Source organism: Gracilinanus agilis, chromosome 2 (assembly GCF_016433145.1).
Source record: "Gracilinanus agilis isolate LMUSP501 chromosome 2, AgileGrace, whole genome shotgun sequence".
NCBI lineage: Eukaryota > Metazoa > Chordata > Mammalia > Didelphimorphia > Didelphidae > Gracilinanus > Gracilinanus agilis.
The window spans coordinates 148,398,054-148,419,060 of NC_058131.1; the positions used below are offsets into that span (position 1 = coordinate 148,398,054).

The 21,007-nt window shown below is 39.1% G+C and overlaps 2 pseudogenes; one reads left to right on the forward strand and one right to left on the reverse strand.

Moving 5' to 3' along the window:
- Nucleotides 1-6,606: 6,606 nt before the first annotated feature.
- LOC123233385 lies at nucleotides 6,607-8,626 on the forward strand (annotated as a pseudogene).
- A 2,186-nt stretch (nucleotides 8,627-10,812) lies between these two features.
- LOC123233387 overlaps nucleotides 10,813-21,007 on the reverse strand; it is a 21,689-nt pseudogene continuing 11,494 nt past the window's right edge.

The window sequence follows — 21,007 nt, forward strand, 5'->3', positions numbered from 1 at the left end:
AGGTATGCCCTCTAATTCAAATCAAAATCCAAACACATGGAAAAGACTAATTAAATTTAGATTTCCCCTGGTTACTACTGGAGGCTATACTCTCCTACGTTTTCAGCAATGACCAAAGCACAATGAAAAAGGTTTCTATTTCCCCAAAAATATTAGCATCCCAACTGAGCTAAGACAATAGAATTTCCTAATTCATGGCAAAATGGATAGCCTCTCATGAATTATTGTACTTTATGTCTTTTATGATATGTGTTGGCTTAAAAGAAGTAGGCACCATAGACTTATAGGTGGATGATAGAAGGTGGGGGTGGGGGGTTGGAGACACACACACACACAGAGTGAGAGAATGAGCAATTAAGAGAAAGAGAGAGAGACAGAGAAAGAAAGAGATAGAGACAGACAGACAGTCAGAGACAGAGAAAGACAGAGAGACAGAAAGAGACAGAGAGAGCGCCTTTACTATGTTACAGGTACTGTGGTTCTAGTCAGGGTTGAATATAAGATGAGGCAAAATCAAAGCCCACAGAAGTTCCAGGGACACATTCCAAAATTTCAATGAAAAGCAGGGAGTAATAAAGATCTGAATGGAAAGGGGCATGGCATAGAGATTGACTAGGAAAAATATTATTTGGGTTTCTTGGTTGTTTTAATTGTAAATAGTAGTAAGTCTTTTCTTTCTATTGGACTTGTTACAGTAGCACTGGAATGAGAGTGGGGCAATGGAAAGAAAAATGAATTGAGCATGAGGACACCTACTTCTAATCCTCACACTAACCGATAAATAGGAAATTATATAGTCAGGAAGTCACTTTATCTTTATGAGCTTCAATTTCATCATTTGTAAAATGACCTCTGGATAGATGGAAGAGGTCTCATCCATCTCTAAAAGTTCATGATTAACCATTTTAGCTAGATTTCCACCCTTTCTTTATTATTCCCTAACTGACAAATGCCATGATAAACAACAACCCAAAAAAAGGGCAAGAGAATGGCTTTATATGATCATCATGAAACCTAGACACCTGGAAGAGAAGACAGGAATCTCTTAGTGCTGGTGATAAACACTCAGACTGGGAAGGAAAATAAACAAGCACATAATGCAAGTCATTTGCCTCTTATTAAATCTTGCCTACTGCAGCAGCCATTCCCTTTCTAGATTTAAAGCAGGTCATAGGGAAGCAATTTGTCTTTATGTAGCCTAGTAAATACTCTGCTCTCCCTGTCTAGTCTATGTTCTTCCACAGCCAGGGGAGTGCTTCCTGATTCCAAAGCTCATGCATTCATCCTCACCCCAGTCCACATCCACCTGCCACGAATAATCATTCTTCTCTCCTCTGAGATGAGACTTGTCTAATTGATTTGGCTGGTGGATATTTCCAGAAATGACAATTAAGCAGATGTACCATGTTTCTGAAAGGCAGGGTGACATATTAGATAGAAAGCTGATCTTAGTCAAGAAGCTTTGAGTTCAGGTTTTCTCTCTCTCTCTCTTTTTCTCTCTCTGTCTGCCTGTCTCTCTCTCTGTCTCTCTTTGTCTCTCTCCATCTCTCTTTCTCTGTCTCTCTGTCTCTCTCTTTCTCTGTATGTCATGTCTATCTGTCTCTGTCTGTCTCTCTGTCTCTCTCTCTCTCTCTCTCTGTCTCTCTCTCTCTCTCTCTCTTTCTCACACACACACACACACACTGTATAGCCCTAGACAAGTCATTCAACCTCCCAGTACCTCCAGACAACTCTCTTAAGATAATAAATGGCAGAGAAGGTGCCAATCTGCATTGGTACAGGAAGTTCCTCATAGGGAGTTCCTGACAACATAAGCCCAATCCATCTCCTACCTCCACCATAGAAGCTGATGATCAGGAAAGGTCTCCAGGTTGCTGTCACCTCTGTACTTTTGAGCCTAGTCTTAGAGTCAAACCACGTACTTTCAGGCTGCTTGGGTAGCTTCTGGACTGAAAGCAAGGAAGAGACAGGGATAAGAGAACAGGGAAAGGGATATGAAGGGAACAACCATTTAATAAACACCAACTTTGTGTGGGGCACTGTGCTGTTTACTTTTCACAAATATCTCATTTGATCCTCACAATAACCTGCTATTACTATACCAGTTTTACAGTTAAGAAAATGGTTATAAACAGGAATTAAGTGACTTGTCCAGGTTCACACAGCTAGTAAAGTGTCGAGTGAAATTAGAACTCAAGTCTTTCTGACTCCAGGCTCTGAGCTCTATCCACTAAGTGACCTTACTGATACTCCAGATATATAACACCCAGTTTTCTCTTCAAGTTCTTTTCCCCCCAATACTCCAAAATGCCCTTTGAGATCTAAAAATAACCCCAGATTCCACCCAAGAGTGGAGGAGGGGCAGCACCATGCTACATGCTACATATAAGGAAGGAGTTGTGACTCTTGGAAGATGAACACTTACCTAATGCTGCAGATTTTTGTGAGGGACAAATCTAGTAGAAGGATTTTTTGGAAGAGGGACACGTGTGATTCAATAGGGTCTTCAAGACAGGGACAAGTAAAGAGATTTTGTAAGCTGCAAGTCTGTTAAGGAAGTCAGCTCTTCAATGTGTTCCTCGATTTCCATTTACTTCCTTAAAGACTTTGGAGATGTCCCCTCAAACCAAGAAAATGGCCTATATTTTAGCCAAGGGGAATTTCTCATCTCATACCCAGCAATGAGCTCATTAATTCATTTTTGAGTATTTTTAGGCATATTCTAATCTGCAAAACTTCTCCAATTTCTGTTTGCTTCCTGTCTGAATAAAGTGGTTTGCTCACTCTGTGTTATTCATGATGGTCTTTTGTGTCAACTGTATTTGTAGAAAGGAGCTAAGCTGGCCAGCGCAAGTGGAGGGAGAACAACCAGGAGGCAGCTTGTGCTCTGAACTAAATTCATATCCTTAGTTCATCAATATTTAAGGATGGGGGCAGCTGGGTAGCTCAGTGGGGGGGGGGGCAGCTGGGTAGCTCAGTGGATGGAGAACCAGGCCTAGAGTCAGGAGGTCTAGGTTCAAATCTGGCCTCAGACACTTTCCAGCTGTGTGACCCTGGGCAAGTCACTTGACCCCCATTGCCTACCCTTACCACTTTTCTGCCTTGGAGCCAATACACAGTATTGACTCCAAGATGGAAGGTAAGAGTTAAAAAAACATTTTTTAATTTAAAAATATATTTAAGGATAGCAGATACATATAATTTTAGTCCAATATCCCTGGGAAGGAGTAAATACCTAGCTACAGCTCTTTTCCAGTTTCCCTCGAGGAGGAAATTGCCTTCTCTGTTAGCAAGAGAGATAGGCCAGATTCCAGAGATAATTATAATAGTTAATGTTTATATATAGGCTTTAAGTTTTTCAGAGTGCCAACTCATTTAATCATTACAACAACCATGTGAGAAAGCTTTTGATCATTACAACAACCATGTGAGAAAGCTATTATTACCTCCATTTCACAAATAAAGAAACTGGAATTGGGAGAAATTACATGACTTGCCCAAGATCACTCAGCTTAAAAAGGGTCTGAGGTAGGATTTGAACTCAGATTTTCCTGACTTCAAGTACAATATTCTATCTACTGCACCAACTAGCTACCTCAAAGACAGCTATCCACGCTGCCTATAAGCTGCATGTCTATACAAATAAACAATCTGTATATAATCTTACATTCTTACACATATTGGATTGGGAGTCAGAGTATTTGAGTCCTGGTTCTTCCTGGTCCAGTATGACCTTAGACAAGTCTCTTAAACTTCTCTGTATCTCCATCACCTTGTCTATTAAACAGATAACACTCACATTAGCTCATAGGGTTGCTGGGAACAAAACTCTTTTGCAAATGTTAGCATTATAGAAAGATGAGTTACTATTAAAGCCAAGCTTTTATCCAAGATCTGCCTACTGCTAATTAGTTAAGTACACTGAGATAATTTCTTCTCTGGGCTTCAGTTTCTCACCTATAAAATGAAACAAGAAGATTATTAAATCACAAAAGGTATCTTCCACCTCTGACTTTCTATAATTCCAAATAGTTGTCCCCATTGGGGAATAAGCTGTAGTAGCCATTCAGTTCTCTCTTAAAAGTCTCTGTTATTATCTGTAATAGTCACGTGTTTCTCTGTGAAAGTCTAGCTGTCTCTGTGATATGCCTAAGATATACATTCCATTATGATTCATAAAATGTCAAGAGGGCCAAAGAAAGGTCCACAACATATTGGGTAGGTCCCAAGACTGGACTTGTCTAGGACATATTCAAGAGTAATTTAGAGAGCTAAGAAAGTATGTTCAGAGGGTTCAGATCTAGAGATCCCAACTGAGAGTTGGGAGACCTGCTATCCTCTGCCATTAATTAGTCATTTTACTCTTAAGAATATCACTTTATCTTTCTAGGATTCAACTTCTTCAATGAAAAATGAGTGATTTAGAAAAGAATACTTCTGTCTAATTCTAAGAGTCTGTGCTGAGGGGCATGAAGCCAAGATGGAGTAGCAAGAAGCAATACCATGAGTTTCCCCTTCACCACCATCTGCAAAAAAAAAGCTCCTTTGAACAGATATAGAAAATGTACCAGACTAAACGTCAACAGGGGAATATAAGAAAAAGACACAGTGAGTTATTTTTCCAGTCAAATTTGGCAAAGAGAGATAGACATAGAGGTGTGGGGACACTCAGGAAAGGGTTTGGATAGCAGGAACAGCATAGAGCCCTCTAGCACCCAAGAAGAGCTCAGTCCGTACCCTAGGGCAGCAGAAAGTCTGAGTCCCATACTAAGGTACTGTAAAGAGAGAATGTGTCATCTGCAGCTTTATCACCCACTACACAGTCCTGTAACACAAATATAGGAAGGACTGAGAAGAGAATCTGTGCCTACAAGTGGCATTTGTAAGTAAAGAGAGGTCACAATCCCAGCTGTGGAGCAAGTCCAAGAGCAAGCAGCATGTGTCTTAGACTCCAGGAATAAATGAGGTTCTTCATTCTACCTTCTAGCCAGTCTGAAGCCTGAAAAGAAATAACCAGAGCAAGAATCCCAGACCTTAGGGGTTCGTGCTGTTTTGTCCCTCTGAAGAAGCAATAGTTTCTACCTGTCTGAGGGGCTAAATGAAGCAACCTACTGTTGCTCAGACTCAAATCCCACATCAGGAACTTGCATAGTTCAGACTAAGGGAGAGCCATTTGCCCCGAATTGAACACTCTTTGGTCCAGAGTTTGAGCTGTCCCTGAGATCCTAGATTAACTCTCAATACCCCAAGAAAGCAACAGCTGAATGAGTCTAGACCTTCCCTACAAAAATGTAAAAGAGCCTGGCCCTAACAAGTCAGGAAGTGGACTAGAAGGAAAGGCAAATGAAAAAAGAATTCCATCACAGAAAGCTATTATGGTAACAGGGATGTTCTAGAAACAAACTCAAAAGAGATTGAAAAAAAAAATTTGACCCCAAAACATCTACAAGCAAAACCTCATAACAAAACACAGTTTTAGGGGACAAATTTAGCTAGAATTCTTGAAAGTGATGAAAAGGTTTTATAAATGAAATCAGATTGCTAGAGGAAATTTTTTTTTTAACCCTTGTACTTCGGTGTATTGTCTCATAGGCGGAAGAGTGGTAACGGTGGGCAAGGGGGTCAAGTGACTTGCCCAGGGTCACACAGCTGGGAAGTGGCTGAGGCCGGGTTTGAACCTAGGACCTCCTGTCTCTAGGCCTGACTCTCACTCCACTGAGCTACCCAGCTGCCCCCTAGAGGAAAATTTTTTAAAGAAATGAGATTCATCAAAGTCTCTGGCTATCTTCAGTCAAGAAGGATGTATTATCTCCTTCCATAAGACAAACACAAACACTCTATACCATATTCTACTTAAAACATGAGCTCTTTTTGATAACCACCTCCTCTCCAGAGGAAACCTCCATTAGATTGTCTCATATATGAAAAAAGAATCAACTTGGAAATGGATATTGATATAGTTGGAGCAGGGGAAAAAAGAAAATTCTTAGTTCATGTTCATTTAGAGACAGGTTTTTTCTAAAGGCCAAGTATAGCCTTGTATGTATGTAAAAGGAAATGTAAAAGGAAAGATTTATGCAGGAATTACGGAAGGTAATGACGAGAAGAATTCTTCCAAAATATCTCTCTTTTATTGATGATGTTCTATGGAAAAATTAGACAAAAAATATTCTAACCAAGAGGTACAGCTGTCTGGATTAGTCTGAAGGGAAGAAACACTAGGGACACAATTAACACAGTAATAAACAGGTCATTAAATGAAGCCAGAATGAGTTTGGATAAGAAAATTATCATCATAAATTTAAATCAGTGATCTACATATAAAAATGAGAAGGAAAAATATTTGAGAAAAAGATACATCAAGCATTCAAAAATAGGCTGTGTCATATAAGAAATTCTTACCTGAAAATTGAAATTTTGAAAATTGAAAATTTGAAAAAATGTTATTAACAAGAAGTTCAACAGGCTGACTATTTGACAAGGATTTATAAACGATAATAAAGTTTATGTGATAAATATATCATTTATGTAAAATCATTAAAGTTGGCCTATTGGCTTGGCAGATGCCATTATCAGCAGCCACATTCAGCCCAGCCATCTGTAGCTATGGCCATTCCTATCATGTACTTTGATGTCTCCTCCCATAACAAGCCCTTGGACTGGATTATTCTTGAGTTCTTTCTTTGTAGAGTTTCCAAAGTTTCCAAAGAAGGCAGAAAACTTTCATGCTCTGAGCACTGGAGGGAAGGGATTTGGCTACAAGAGATTCTTTTTGCACAGAATCATTCCTGAGTTCATATGCCAGGGTGGTGACTTCACACACCATAATGGCATTGGTGGCAAACCCATCTAGGAGAGATTTGCTGATGAGAACTTCATCTTGAAACAAACTGGTCCTGGAGTCTTGTTCATGACAAATTCTATACCCAACACAAATGACTCCCGGTTTTTCATCTAAACCAGTGTTGGAAAAACTTTTTAAAGAGGGGGCCAAAGGAAAGGAAATGCTCATCTGTCAATCTGCTTCTAAGGCAGCTCTTTCAAAGTTTCATTGTATTGTATCCTACTCATTGTATTCGTCAGATTAGGAATAATGTCGCACAGCCAGATAGAACATTTCAGGGGGCTGCATCTGGCCTGCAGGTCATAGTTTGCCCATCACTGATTTAACTGCTATAGCCAATTGGTTAGATGGCAAGCACGTGGTCTCTGGCTAAGCGAAAGAAGGCACGAAAACTGTGGAAGCCACTTCAGTTCTCAGAATGGCAAGACCAGCAAGAAGATCACCATTACTGGCTATGGTCAACTCTTACAAGGTTTGGTTTTGGTTTTTTTGCCTGGATCACCAAACCATTTCTCTGTGGCTGGAGAGAGCACCCCCCCAAACTCTACTTGTTCTCATACCCTATAATCTTTGTGATCTCATTTGCTGCAGTTATCTTTGTGTTTCATTTCCCTCTTCATTTCACAAATCTGGCTGGAAAACAAAGTTATTTATGATTCTGAAATTAAAATTAAGCTACTAAAATAAATAAATAATAAATGAAGTTGACTTGTTGATTCAAACAATGTCAAACTTCCCATTCCCTTTATGCAGAATGTCAGAGATAATACAACTAATGTCTGGGGGCAAAAGCCAGTCATAGGTGAATTTAGATCATTGGATTATTCCTAGCAGATAGGTATGAGTCCTGAGTGAAGAGACTCTAAATAAGTACTTTTTAATGGAGAAAAAGGAATGTCCCAGAGTATACGCACAATAGTATGAATGGATGAAGTGTAAATATAGTTTAGTGACTTTTGAGGTATAATTCCAAATTGTTTTCCAGAATGTCTAAAATAGTAACATCAAACTCAAATAGAAAGAGTAATCACTGAGTTCCCATACCATAAAGTTCCCAGCTGGCCACATATCGATCTAGAAAAACACATATTAACGCTGTATTCCACTGTCTTTTTATTTTGTTAAATATTTTCCCAATTATATTTTTTAAACCCTTGTACTTTGGTGTATTGTCTCATAGGTGGAAGAGTGGCAAGGGTGGGCAATGGGGGTCAAGTGACTTGCCCAGGGTCACACAGCTGGGAGGTGGCTGAGGCCGGGTTTGAACCTAGGATCTCCTGTCTCTAGGCCTGACTCTCACTCCACTGAGCTACCCAGCTGCCCCTTCCCAATTATATTTTAACATGATTTTGGACCCACTTAGGATTTGGGGAAGCAGGCTATGAATTTGATTTACCAGTCTAGAACAATTCAAAATTGCAGAGGAATTATCCCAGACTTTTTGACTTCTAAATTCATGGCTCCCTCTCATGCACCCAGCCTCTTTCATTTTACAAGATAAATAAATCAAATGTTTAAAAATCAGCAAGAGAGATTCCAAGTCAGTTCAATCTCTTTCAATTTTTCCCCCTATAAGGTTCTATTTCCCAAATCTTGAATGTAAGGACTTCTCTTCAGATTTTCTCTCTTTCTTGTTTTAAAATTCAAGATCCCAAACTAAAGTCAAGACTTCCAGATTTCCAGGCTTCCATCAAAGGTGTGTCTGGTGCTGTAATAGGAAAGTTTCTAACCAACAGAACCAAACTAGGACCACAAGGGCTTTGTACCATGACACCTACATAAGGAGATTGTGCTTTCTTCCCTCAATAATCTAAAGTCCACTATACCCATAGTTCATAGCCCTCTGCTGGTTTGTGCCAGGATAATGATCCTGGTTCCTTCCCCAGACCATGATATCTTTCTCCCAGTGCAACAATCATCTCAGGGTCTAGAGAGAGGATATCCCTAGGAGACAGCTCCCCTCCCCAACAATTGTACTTATGGCTGGACAATTTTCCTCCCCTCGGGACTCTTTTTTAGCCCAAGTGAAAGAATTTTAGCTCCCATTCCTATTGGTACTGCCCAAAGCTCTTTCAATCACATAGAGGAAGAGTAGACTGGATTTATCCATTCCTTCTACTTTGATTTAAGAAGAGAATAAAATCTATGAACTGTCTCAAAGACAAGCATAAATAAAAATTTGCAGTAAGTCAAATTTATAATTACCAACCTCTAAACTTTTTCCTTCTGGTATGGTATCTTCCTATCCATCCACAAAACTTATAAACATTCAAGTTGTTATTTGATGTCGATGATTTACATCCTACTGGGAACATCAGTTAATGTGTTATTCCCGCCAAGGATATTTTAGCAAATAAACATTTATTAAGTGCCTACTAGACTCAAGTGCTAAAGCTAGGAAGAAGCAAGGGAAGTGATGCAAAGTTTAAATAAGATTTATTCCCTGCCTTCATGAAGCAAGAACCTAAGACCCCAATACTAAGTTCTATAAAACCCAATATTATAAAATAAGTATCTTAGAGAGTTAAAGAAAAAGGATTTGTTTCATGAAATACTATCACTGATGGAGAATGAAAGACATGGTTCCCTCTTCAGGAATTTCTTGGTTCGGAGGAGAGAACAAGTAGAGAAGAAATTTGGACAGCAGAAGAGAACTTTCCAAAGCTTCTGTAATCATAGCATATGGACAACTGATGATAATTTGTCAACAAGCATTTATTAGGCTTATTATGTGCCAGACACTGAGCTAAGCTAAAGGAAAGAAAGAATAAAAAAAAATATAGGTCCTCAAAAGGCTTACATTCTAATGGGAGACAAGATGTAAATAACTAGGTACATCAAACTACATGGATTAAATGGAGGGAGGTAGTAAAGTGGAAAGAGTACCAGGCCTGGAATTATAAGGCCCTAGGTTCAAATCTGGCCTCAGATATTGTATGACTCTGGAAGTCATTTGACCCCAATTGCCTAGTCTGTGTCACTCTTCTGTCTTAATTCATATTAAGACAGAAAGTAAGAATGTTTTTTTAAGATTAAATGGAAGGCAATCTGAGAAGGATGAACTACTAAGGAGATAGGGAAAGTCCTCCTGCAAAAGGTTGGATTTTACCTGAGTCCCCAAGGAAAGCAAGGAACTCAGAGTTGAAAGTCAGAGGACAGAGTGATCCAGGCACAGGAATGAGCCAAAGAAAAGGCATGAAGAGAGGAGATGGAATGTCAAATTCCAGGAACTGTGAGTGCCTAGGGGAGAGTAAAGTGTAAGAATATTTTAAAGGTAAAAGGGCCTGTTTGTGAAGAGAGCATTAAATATCAAACAAAAGAGTTTGTATTTGATCCTAGAGGTAATAGGAAACTGCAGAAACTCTTGGATGAGCAAGGTTGGGGAAAGGGATAGAATTTGGTCAAGATCACCTGGACAGCTAAGCGGAAGATGAATTGAAGTGGGAAGACTTGAATTGGAGAAAACAAAGAGAGGGCTGATAAAATAGTCCAGGTGATGTGTGATCAATCAACTAATTGATAAACATTCATTAAGCACCTACTATGTGCCAGTCACTAAGCCAAGCACTGGGAATAAAAAGAGGCAAAAAACAATATCTGCCTTCAATCTCATGAGGGAAAAAAACTGCAAACAAATACATTCAAAGAAGGTTACATACAGGATAAATAAGAAATAATTAATAGAGGAAAGGCACTAGAATGAAAAGGAATTGGGAAAGACTTTTGTTAAAATTGGGTTTTAGTTAGGACTTAAAGGGAGCCAAGGAGGTCCGAAGATGAAAGAGAGGAGGGAGAAATGTCCAGAACTGAGGGATAATCAGAAAAAAAATGTCCAGAGCTAAAAGATGGAGAGTTTTAGTCATAAAACAGCCAGGAGTTCAGTGTCACTGGATTGAAGAACAAAGGTAGAGGAATAATTTGGAACTTTTTTTCAATGCTTGGATGACTTTATTAAGCAAGTCCATTTCTTAAATTGCAATTCTTGTCCTACCTAGCATGCATTTAACCAGACAGAGCATTGCCACAACAAATTTCCCTGCTACTAGCATAACCTCTGCTTTAAGGGCAAATACCTTTTGTTCCTTCAAACTAAGGTTCTTCAGAGCCCATAGTTCCTCTAAACAAGGTGGTTGCTATCTGATATCAAGGAAACAAGTTAAGGAAGACTCATCATACCAGACTTTTTTGCAAAAATACCCCTAGATGACACAGGGCAAGTCCATGAACACAAAGAAGCCTCTGGAGAGAACTGGTAACAAAGCAAGACACTGCCATGGAAATGGATCAGGCTAGAAAGAGTTGGGCCACCAAAAATGAAGCCAAAAATAGTCACTTTGAACTTTTGGTAGTGATTAGGATAATTCAATGGAGAACTTACACAGTAAAATTTTAAGTGGTAGTCATCCAGTGTATAATCTCAGCCAACTACAATGACATTCCATCAAAGAAGAGAGGCAGGGACAACTGATGCTGTTGCCCAGCAGTCATCTAAGACCAGTTTGATGTTTGGGTCATTTCCAACTTGTATTTCCATGTAAATTATTGACATGAGTTTTTCATGATTGGGTACTGATCATCCCTCTAAGGTTGTAGATAGGACTTATCTAGATATATCTGAAGGATTAAGGAAAGCAATCCTGGTTCTACTGAAGCAATTGGAGAAGGAGGAATCTTGACATTTGTGCTGACTATGAAGTTAACATTGCTATAATAGCATCTCACTGTCAGACTGAATTTACTGTCTCTAATGATTTTGTTTGGCAGGGAGGGAAGATCTGCCCAAAGAGTACATATTTCATTTTCAGAGATAGCTTGGTCTCTTTCAGACTTTGCTTTTGTTCTCCACCCATTAAGTGGTACATGAAATACAACCAGCTCCTAAGATGACTCTTTAAAGGCCAGCTGGCAGACAGTGTCTCTTACTTGAAGTGTATCCAGGTTCAAGACTGGCCTAGTTTGGTGGCTGTAGACCTCAAAGTCCATAAAGTCATCTTGGGTATATGTGACATCTGTGACTACTGAAACAGGTGACTCACGGGATTCAGGATTGAACTGGCCTCTGGAAATGTGGGAGATGGCTAGATTATGAAGGTCTTTGAATACCAAACAGAGCATTTTGTATTTGCACCTGGAAGCAATAGGGAGTTTATTGTGTAGAGGTGCGACATGATCAGACATGCTCTTTAGATGAATGGAATAGTGTCTGAATGGAACAGAGAAATAGGGAAAGGCTTGAGATAGGAAGACCCAACAATTGTCTATTGTATAGTCCAGGTGTGAGGTGATGAGGACCTGCACCAAAATGGTGGCAATTTCAGAAGAGAGAGGAGGACACATTTGATAGATATTGCAAAGCTATAATCCGCATGCCTTGGCAACAGCCTGGAAATGGGGCAGCTGGAGGGTGAGATGGTGAGGAATTTAGGATGACTCCTAGATTGTGAGACTGAGGGACTAGAATGGTGTTGCCCTCTAGAGTGATAGGTATGGTAGGAAAGAGGGAGGATTTAGGAGGAAAGATAATGAGTTCTATTTTGGACATGTTGACCTTAGTCTCATAGGCAATAAGTCTGAGATCTCTGAAAGGCAGTTGTAGAAATGAGATTGAAGGTCAGCAAAGAATTGGGGCAGGATAGGTATATTGAGAATCATAATCATCAAGATGATAATTCAATTCATGACAGCTGATTAGATGACAATGTGAAGTAGAATAGAGGGAGAAAAGGAACCAGGAATAAGGTACACTTACAGATAGAGGACATGATCTGGAAGAGGATCCAGGAAAGGAGACAAAGAAGGAGTGATCAGATAAGGAGGAGAACCAGGAGAGAGTGGTAGCTGTGTGAATGGAAGAAGAGGACATATACGAGAGATATTGTAAAGGAAGAAATCATTATCCTCCTAAGCTACCCTGAATAGCCTAATCGATGACATGGTTTTTATGGTGGAACAATCAGACATCTGAAAAAGAAAGCTGATATAGTCTGCAAAGCAGTTACTAAACTTTTCTAAGAGAATATCAAATTGTTTTCCAAAACAGTTAGACCAGTACAATTTTACTAACAATATATTAATTAGTATGTCTGCCTTCTCATAACCCTTCCAACAATGACTATTTCCTTTTATTCACCTGTAGCATATTTTCTGACTGTGAGGAGAAACCTCAGAGTTATTTTGAAACTGAAGAATTCACCTATCAAGACTATCCCAGGAAACTAATACAGAGAGTTCCTTAGAAACTTCAGGGAATTCACAGACATGGTAACTCAGAATTTGTACGTGCCAGAAATTCCCTACCTGCTTCCAGCCGTGTAAACCTCAGTACTGAAGGGTGGAAGCACTTAGAAATGATATGATCCCTCATTTGCTGCTGAGCCAGAGTTGCCAATAATCAGTGAGATTATTTATAACAAGAAATCATTTCCTGCTCAGTATCTTGCTTCAATTCTCCTGTGTGACACATAGTAGACTTTTTTCTAGCCTTCCCATGATTAAGGTGAGAGTATGTGTGGTCACCTCTCCCCTCCACCCTGTTACTACTCTCATATAGAACGTGAACCCATTTTTTTTTTCAAAAAGCCCATGCTTGTGCTCCTTGCTGATCTCTAGCCTTTGTGTTTCTTTCCCTGAATGGAACATCATTCTTGAGGTGCCATGTGTCTAGACTTGGAGGCAACCTTGGGAGTGTGAAAGGTCCCAGGTCCAACTGGCAACAAGGGAAACTTCTGCACCTTGTTAGTCAACCTCCAACAAGAGAAGAAGCAGAAGATCCTGGCCTGGCTTGCCAAAAGACATTAACTTTGAGGGAAACAATTCAGAGCCAAGATGAAATGCAAAACACTACTCCATAGTCCTAAAAACTGCTTCAGTTGGACATTTTTAGGTGTCAGCTTCCTGGCTGGATCTAAGAGTAATTAGCATTGCCACTTGTTTAGTTAAGTCTTGCTATCATTGTGGAATATGTTATGGAATATTGATTATTGATATTGGTTTTGATATTTCTTTGTTATGTAGGAAATCAATGTCTGTTCCATGGGTTTCTTTACTCCCCCCTTAGAAAGACCTACACACAAGTTGAAGTAGTAAGCAGTAAGCAACTCTTCCCTGGATCATTGGGTTTAAAGAGCCAAAGACTATGAGAAAAGAGAGTCCAGTGCCATATCCTTAGAGGTCAAGCTACCCAGGATTGAACTCTTTACAGTCTATCTGCATGAATCCAGAGCAGAGAAGCCTCTTAGTGGAAAAGGGAATGGTTAGAATATTCTAGCTCTTATGGGCACAACAACAACAACAAAAATGGTTATAATATTCAAGTTCCTCTTTTTCCTCAATGTTAGATTTTAATCTGTGCTTCTCTTATTAATAATTGAGAATACTTCTTAATATATCTGTGATCCAGTAGGTCTTAATAAGCATAGCTCATTCATATTCTCCAAAGCAAAGACTGATGCTTGCTGGGAATTTCCTGTGGTTTATTTTGGGGGTTTTCAGCTGATTCTAAAAAAGTAGAGGGTGAGAAGTAGTTTGGGGCAGCCTGGTGGTACAGTGGATAGAGTGCTAGACCTGGTGTCAAGATCTGAATTCAAATGCAGCCTCAGATACTTCCTAGCTGTTTGCCTCAGTTTCCTCATATGCTAAGTTAGTTGGAGAAGGAAATGGCAAACCACTCTAGGATTTTTGTTGAGAAAAACCCCAGATCACAAAAAGTCAAATATGACTGAAAACAACTAGACAAGAAGAAATCTGTTGGAGAATAAAGAATGGTGTTGAGATAAGATTATGAGAAGATAAGATCAGTATGCAGGTGAAGGAAAGCTGGGGCTTGTGGGAATGAGCAAGAGAAACAAACATTATCATTAAGATGTGAAGAAATGAAAAACTTAGATTTACCTGTTTTATATGAAACTAGCAAAAAGAAGCAATCCTAGTAGTATGGCCACTGCCATTTCTGAGATCATATCGCCACCTTCTGGATAGAGAAGTAATTAGCTTTTATTCCCATCTAATTTCTCCCTTGCCAGTCCCTTTGGGGTCTGCCTTCTTTGCAGATTCACATTTGCTCTGTATACATCAGAGATTGTGATAATCTTTGCACAATTACTGTAGTCACTAGCTTACTTCTGCTTTTCATTCAAGGGCAAATAGCAATACCTCAGAAGAGATCTGGAGATTTTGTTGCCCATCAACAAAGTAAAAACTTGAAAAAGCAAAGGTCAATATCAATTGCATAGTACCTCACTGAACACTTTAAAACAGTATGTAAGATGGGAGGTCCTAGATTCCTGGGTTTGTGACCCAGGACAAGTCACTTAACCCCCATTGCCTAGCCCTTGCTGTTCTTCTGCTTTGGAACAGAGAGAGAGAGAGAGTATTGATTCTAAGACACAAGGTAAAGGTCTGGGGAAAAAAATAAAGAAAAGAAAAGAAAGCAGTATGTAAATGTGCCAATCAGCCTACATTCATTCAAGAAATTACTAAGGAATATAAAGGTAGAGTTAGGAAATGTGGGAAAAACAAAAATAAATAAATTTCTCTCCTCAAGGAGTTTGAAGTCATAGGAAAATATAACAGCTAGAAATGTCTGTAAATGAAGACAGACAAGAAGTCCCTGTTAAGGAGGCAGCTGGGTAGCTCAGTGGCTTGAGAGCCAGGCCTAGAGATGGGAGGTCCTAGGTTCAAATCTGTCCTCAGACACTTCCCAGCTGTGTGACCCTGGGCAAGTCACTTGACCCCCATTGCCTACCCTTACCACTCTTCTGCCTTGGAGCCAATACACAGTATTGACTCCAAGATGGAAGATAAGGGAGAAGGAGGAGGAGGAGGAGAAAAGAAGTAGTTCCTGTTAGGAGACAAGTTACAGTGAATGCCCTCCTCACAGCCACCTCAAGAGCTAATTATATAAAGCAGGAGCAATTTAACAAAGTGTTAGATTCAGAGAATAAAGACTAGACACTAGAGGAATTCAGGGGGGATTCCTAGAACCTAATCATCTGAGAATGGTTCATGGAGAAACGGGGGACTTAACATTGTGCCTTGCAAACTGTTTAAGATTTGAAGAGCAGAGAGGAAGTATGAAGTGGTAGGATTCACTCATTTAGAAACTAGTTAAATATCCATTGAGCACTCCTGGTGCACTTGACATGGCAGGGATTCAGCAAAGGGAGTCCTTAACTTAGCTCCTCAGAGAGCACACTGGATAGAAATAAAGACCAAGAGAAGACATAAAAGGCTGGTGACATCAGCAGTGCATTTCATATTCTTTTCTCTGATTCAGCAATATAAGTTTAAATTCCAGACCCCTGATATAAAAATAAAGGAATTATACCAAAAAAATAAATTATACAAAATTATAGAATTATACAAAAATAAAGGAAACTAAAATAAGCCTCTCGTTGGGAAGGGGACCTCTTTGCTTCCCTCTGTCTACTCCACTCCCCAACTCTCCTGCATTGCAAGAGTTGGTGGAATGATGTTTCTACCTAAGGTTTTATAATGGGGTAGGCGGAGGTGGCCAATGGAACTCCATTCTCAAAGTGTACACAGTATGGTGCACCATCTGCCAGCTCCTACAGAAGCTAGGGAGCCTACTTATGGAAATATATAATGATATGAAATGGAAGAGTCCTGATCTCCTATTCAGAACACGGACAGGCATTCTGTAATTGGTTCTGTTATTTTACAAGGAGAAGGAACATGGTGAAGAGACTGCCTATTGCCTGGCTACTGAGCTGGTCCTGGGTTGTATTCAAAAGTCACTAGCCAGCCAAAGTAACTCCTTTGCTGTGGTTTTTCCTCATTCCTGTCACCTGCTGCTCTGGTTAGAGAAACAGACTGTAAAGGTCTAAGGTCCCCCCCTTCCCTGACAGGGCTAAGGATATAGGGCTCTGCATCTGTTCCTTTCTGCTTTTAGGTATAGGGGCATTGGTGATGGCTATCATCTTGTACTCTTCCAGAGTTCAGAATGGTGAGTTACCAAAGGTCCAAGAACCAAAGTCTATATTCAGATTTTGTGGCCAGTAGAGAGAGTCTGGAGCAAAGCCCCACCTGACCTGATAAGCCTACTATAGATCAAAGGCAATTAAGAGGGAGCAACAGTGATTCTTTCACAGCTTTTGCTGAATGTGGGAGGGAATTTGATAGTGAAAGTGCTTTTTGGAAACTGCCTGAAGTGTGAGCCAGTTTCTCCCAGGGCCTGAGATGAAAGAGTGACCAGTATGTCCTCTTGATAGATTTACTCAGCAAACACCCCCTTTGTAAAGCCTAATTGATGTTAATTGGTTAAATCAGTGATGGGCAAACTTTTTAAAGAGGGGGCCAAAGGAAAGGAAATGCTCATCTGTCAGTCTGTTTCTAAGGCAACTCTTGCGAAGTTTCATTGTATTGTATCCTACTCGTTGTATTCGTCAGATAAGGAATAATGTCCCGCAGTGGGACAGAACATTTCAGGGGGCCACATCTGGCCTGCTGGCCATAGTTTGCCCATCACTGGGTTAAATGAAACTAGCAAAACTGCTAGTAGGATAACATATTGGTAGAATTAGAAAAAAAAATCACTCTCTGACCCTATTATTGGGAGTAATCCTGAGAGAGGGATGTGAGCAGTCCTTCTGGGAATACAGCTCATCAGTGTGAGTGGGAGTTTCAAAGAGCAAATACTCTTGCTTTGGATGGATGATAACTGATAACAAAAAGAAAACAAAGTTTTCAAATCTTTATTTTGCTTCTGTTTTCTTCAGAGTGGCTTTCACACTGGAAATTATAAAAACAAAAATAACTAACATGGAGTTGACGCCTAAGATATGTAAGGAGATATTAAGAGTGCTCCTAATTCCCTTTGATAAATTCAAGGCACCTGGCCCAGGTGAATTATGTCTTTGGGTCCCAGACAGACTGGCAAATGTGATTGCTGAGGAAAGATCTTGCTAAAGTTTTTTAAGTATTAGATTAGATTAGAGAAGGGCAAATGACCTGATTTTTAAAAATAAATAAATGGAATAGAACTAAGTATGCAAAATATTACTAGTAGTATAGTTAGTTTGAGTAGTAAGTTAGACTTCATTTCTTGGGGTAATTCTAGAACAGAACATGAAAGAGATGTTTGGTAGACATCTAGAAAGAGAAACAATGATTACAAAGAGTCAACATGGTTTTATCAAGGACAGATCTTGCCAGACTAATTTTTTTTTTACAGAATTCTTAATCTAGTCAAAAAAAGGAAATGCCATAGATATAGCTTAACTGAATTTTAGCAAAACTTTTTTTATAATGTCTCTCATGGCATTTTTGCAAAGAAGATGTAGAGATACAGAATAAATCATAATATAAGCTGTTGGGTTCAGAACTGGTTGGGAAAACTAAACTTTGATAATGATTCCATATCAACAGCCAAGAGGTCTCTAGTATAATACCCCAAGAGTCTATGCTTGGCAGAGTGTGTGTTATTTAAACTTTTTTTTATCAGTTATCAGATAAAAGATATAGATAATATTCTTATTAGAGATGCAGATGATGCAACATGATGCTGGGAGGGTTAATCCAATATATAACACAGGAAGAATCCAAAGGATATTGGTGGGCTTGAACACTGGTACATCCAACAAAATGAAATTCAGCAGATATAAATTTAAAGTCTTGCATTTGGGCACAAAAAGAAATCAGTTTTTTCATCTATAATGCAGAAGACAGATAGGACTATCTCTGAAAATGATCTGAAGGTCTTAGAGGACTGCAATCTCAATTTGAGTCAGTAGGCAAAAAAAAAAAAAAAAAGTTCTGGGGATATCTTAAGAAGCATAACTTCCAGGTCATTGTCCCACTGGATTCTTGTTTCATCATATCTTATCTGGAGTATTCTATTCAATCATGTGCATTATGGTTTGGGAAGGTATTATTTGGAAAATATCTGGAGGTCAACCAAGACGGTGAAGGGCCTTACATTCATGGCAACTGAAGGAAGTGGGGATATTTAGCCTAAAGAAGAAAATATTAAGGGGACATCAGAATTGTCTTCAAGTATTTGAATTCTCCTATGGAAGGAAGCTCCTTCAGTACCCGGAGCAGTATTAGCAGCAAAGAGGTTCCACTTAATGTCAAGAAAAATATCCTAACTAGAATTATCCAAAAAGTGAAACTACCTCAAGAGACAGGTTTTCCTTCCTTGAAGGTCTTTAAGTAGAAACTGGATGAGTGGTCATCACATATATAATTGTGTGGTTTCCATTAATGTATGGAGTGTCCTATTTGGTCCCTGAAGTCTCTTCCAGTTCTAAATCTATTATCCTTTAACATGAGCAGAGAATGAGATCTTATCTTTTCCCATTGGCCGTAACAACCTAAAGCAACCAACCTCACCAGGTTGTTATGAGTAAAGTGTTTTGGAAAGCACAATGTAAATATAAGCTATTGATATTATCATTGTTCAATCATTTTACTCCAGTTCACTTCCCCATAACCCAATTGGTTTGTTTGTTTTTTTAAGTAGGCTACTGGAATGGATTGCTATTTTCTACTCTAGCTCATAGTATAAAGAATAAAACTGAAGCAAATAGGTTTAAGTGACTTTACCAGGGTCACACAGCCAGATATGACTTCAAGAAAATGAGTCTTCCTAACTCCAGGCCAGCACTCTATCCACTGAATTAACTAGTTGCCCTGTATTGATATGATTAGCCATTATTAGTACTCATCTAAAGCAAAGTATTGAAGGTATAGCAAAAGGAGATTAGTATTGTAATAGCCTAGGTATATTTGTAGCTTCAGGGGGTATGTATAATGGATATCTACAGCGCTGATTCTGCTATACACAGTGTTAAAATATTTAAACTGAGTAGTTTTTCTCACTTCCCCTTTGGGACTTATCTTCTCTGCACTTCTATACTACACTTTGATCATTATTTTTTTATTTTTATTTAATTTATTAATTTATAACATTTCTCCATAGTTATAGGATTCATGTTCTTTCCCTCTCCTCCTCCCACTCCCTCCTATATCCCACACACAATTCCACTGGGTTTTACATGATCAAGACCAATTTCCATATTATTGATATTTGTATTAGAGTGTTCACTTGGAGTCGATATCCCTAATTATATCCCCATCCACCAGTGTGATCAGGCAGTTATTTTTCTTCTGTTTCTACTTCCACAGTTCTTCCTCTGAATGTGGATAGCATTCTTTCTCACAAGTCCCTCAGAATTGTCCTGGATCATTGCATTATTGCTAGTAGAGAAGTCCATTATATTTGATTCTACCACAGTGTATCAGTCTTTGTGTATAATATTTTCCTGATTCTGCTCCTTTCATTCTGCATCAATTCCTGGAGGTCATTTCAGTTGCTTTGATCATTATAAACAACCCATTTACTGAGGGCCTTGAGCATTATTATTTGTATGTGAAGTAAGGAGAATAATCATGATGATAACATAGCTAACATTTAAATAGTGCTTTAGTCTGCAAAAGCAGTATACAAATATTTTCTCATTTGAGGGCAACTAGGTGGTACAGTGGATAGAAAACTGGTACTGGAAAATCAGGAAGACCTGAATTCAAATTCAGTCTCAGATACTAACTGTGTGACCCTGGGCAAGTCATTGAACCCTGTTTGCCTCAGTTTTCTCATTTGTAAAATAAGCTGGAGAAGAAAATGGAAAGCCACTTCAGAATCTTTGTCAAGAAAATTCCAGGTGGAGTCATGAAGGGATATAACTGAAACAACCAAAAAATAATAACACAGTAATCCTGGAAGGTAGGTAATATTATTGACCCAATTTTATAGATAAGGAAACTGAGGCAGAGAGCCATTAAGTGACTTGTTTGGCATCAACACAGAGCTTGTAAGTATCTGAGACAGAATTTGAACTCAGGTCTTCCTGGATTCCAGGTCCAGTGCTCTTTAATCCTAGCTTCCCTCTAGAAAAGAGAAAGTATGGAGTGCTCTTGTCTCCAAAAGAGTATCCATCAGGAATCTCTCTCAGGTAACTTTCCAGAGAAATTCCAGAATCATTTGTGATTTTCCAAAATCACATACATCAATTTTAGAAATTATCCCTAAGTTAAAGATCCAATTATGAGAGTAGAACATCTATCTGTTCTCTTTCACCTTCTCTCTCTCTCTCTCTCTCTCTCTCTCTCTCTCTCTCTCTCTCTCTCTCTCTCTCTCTCTCT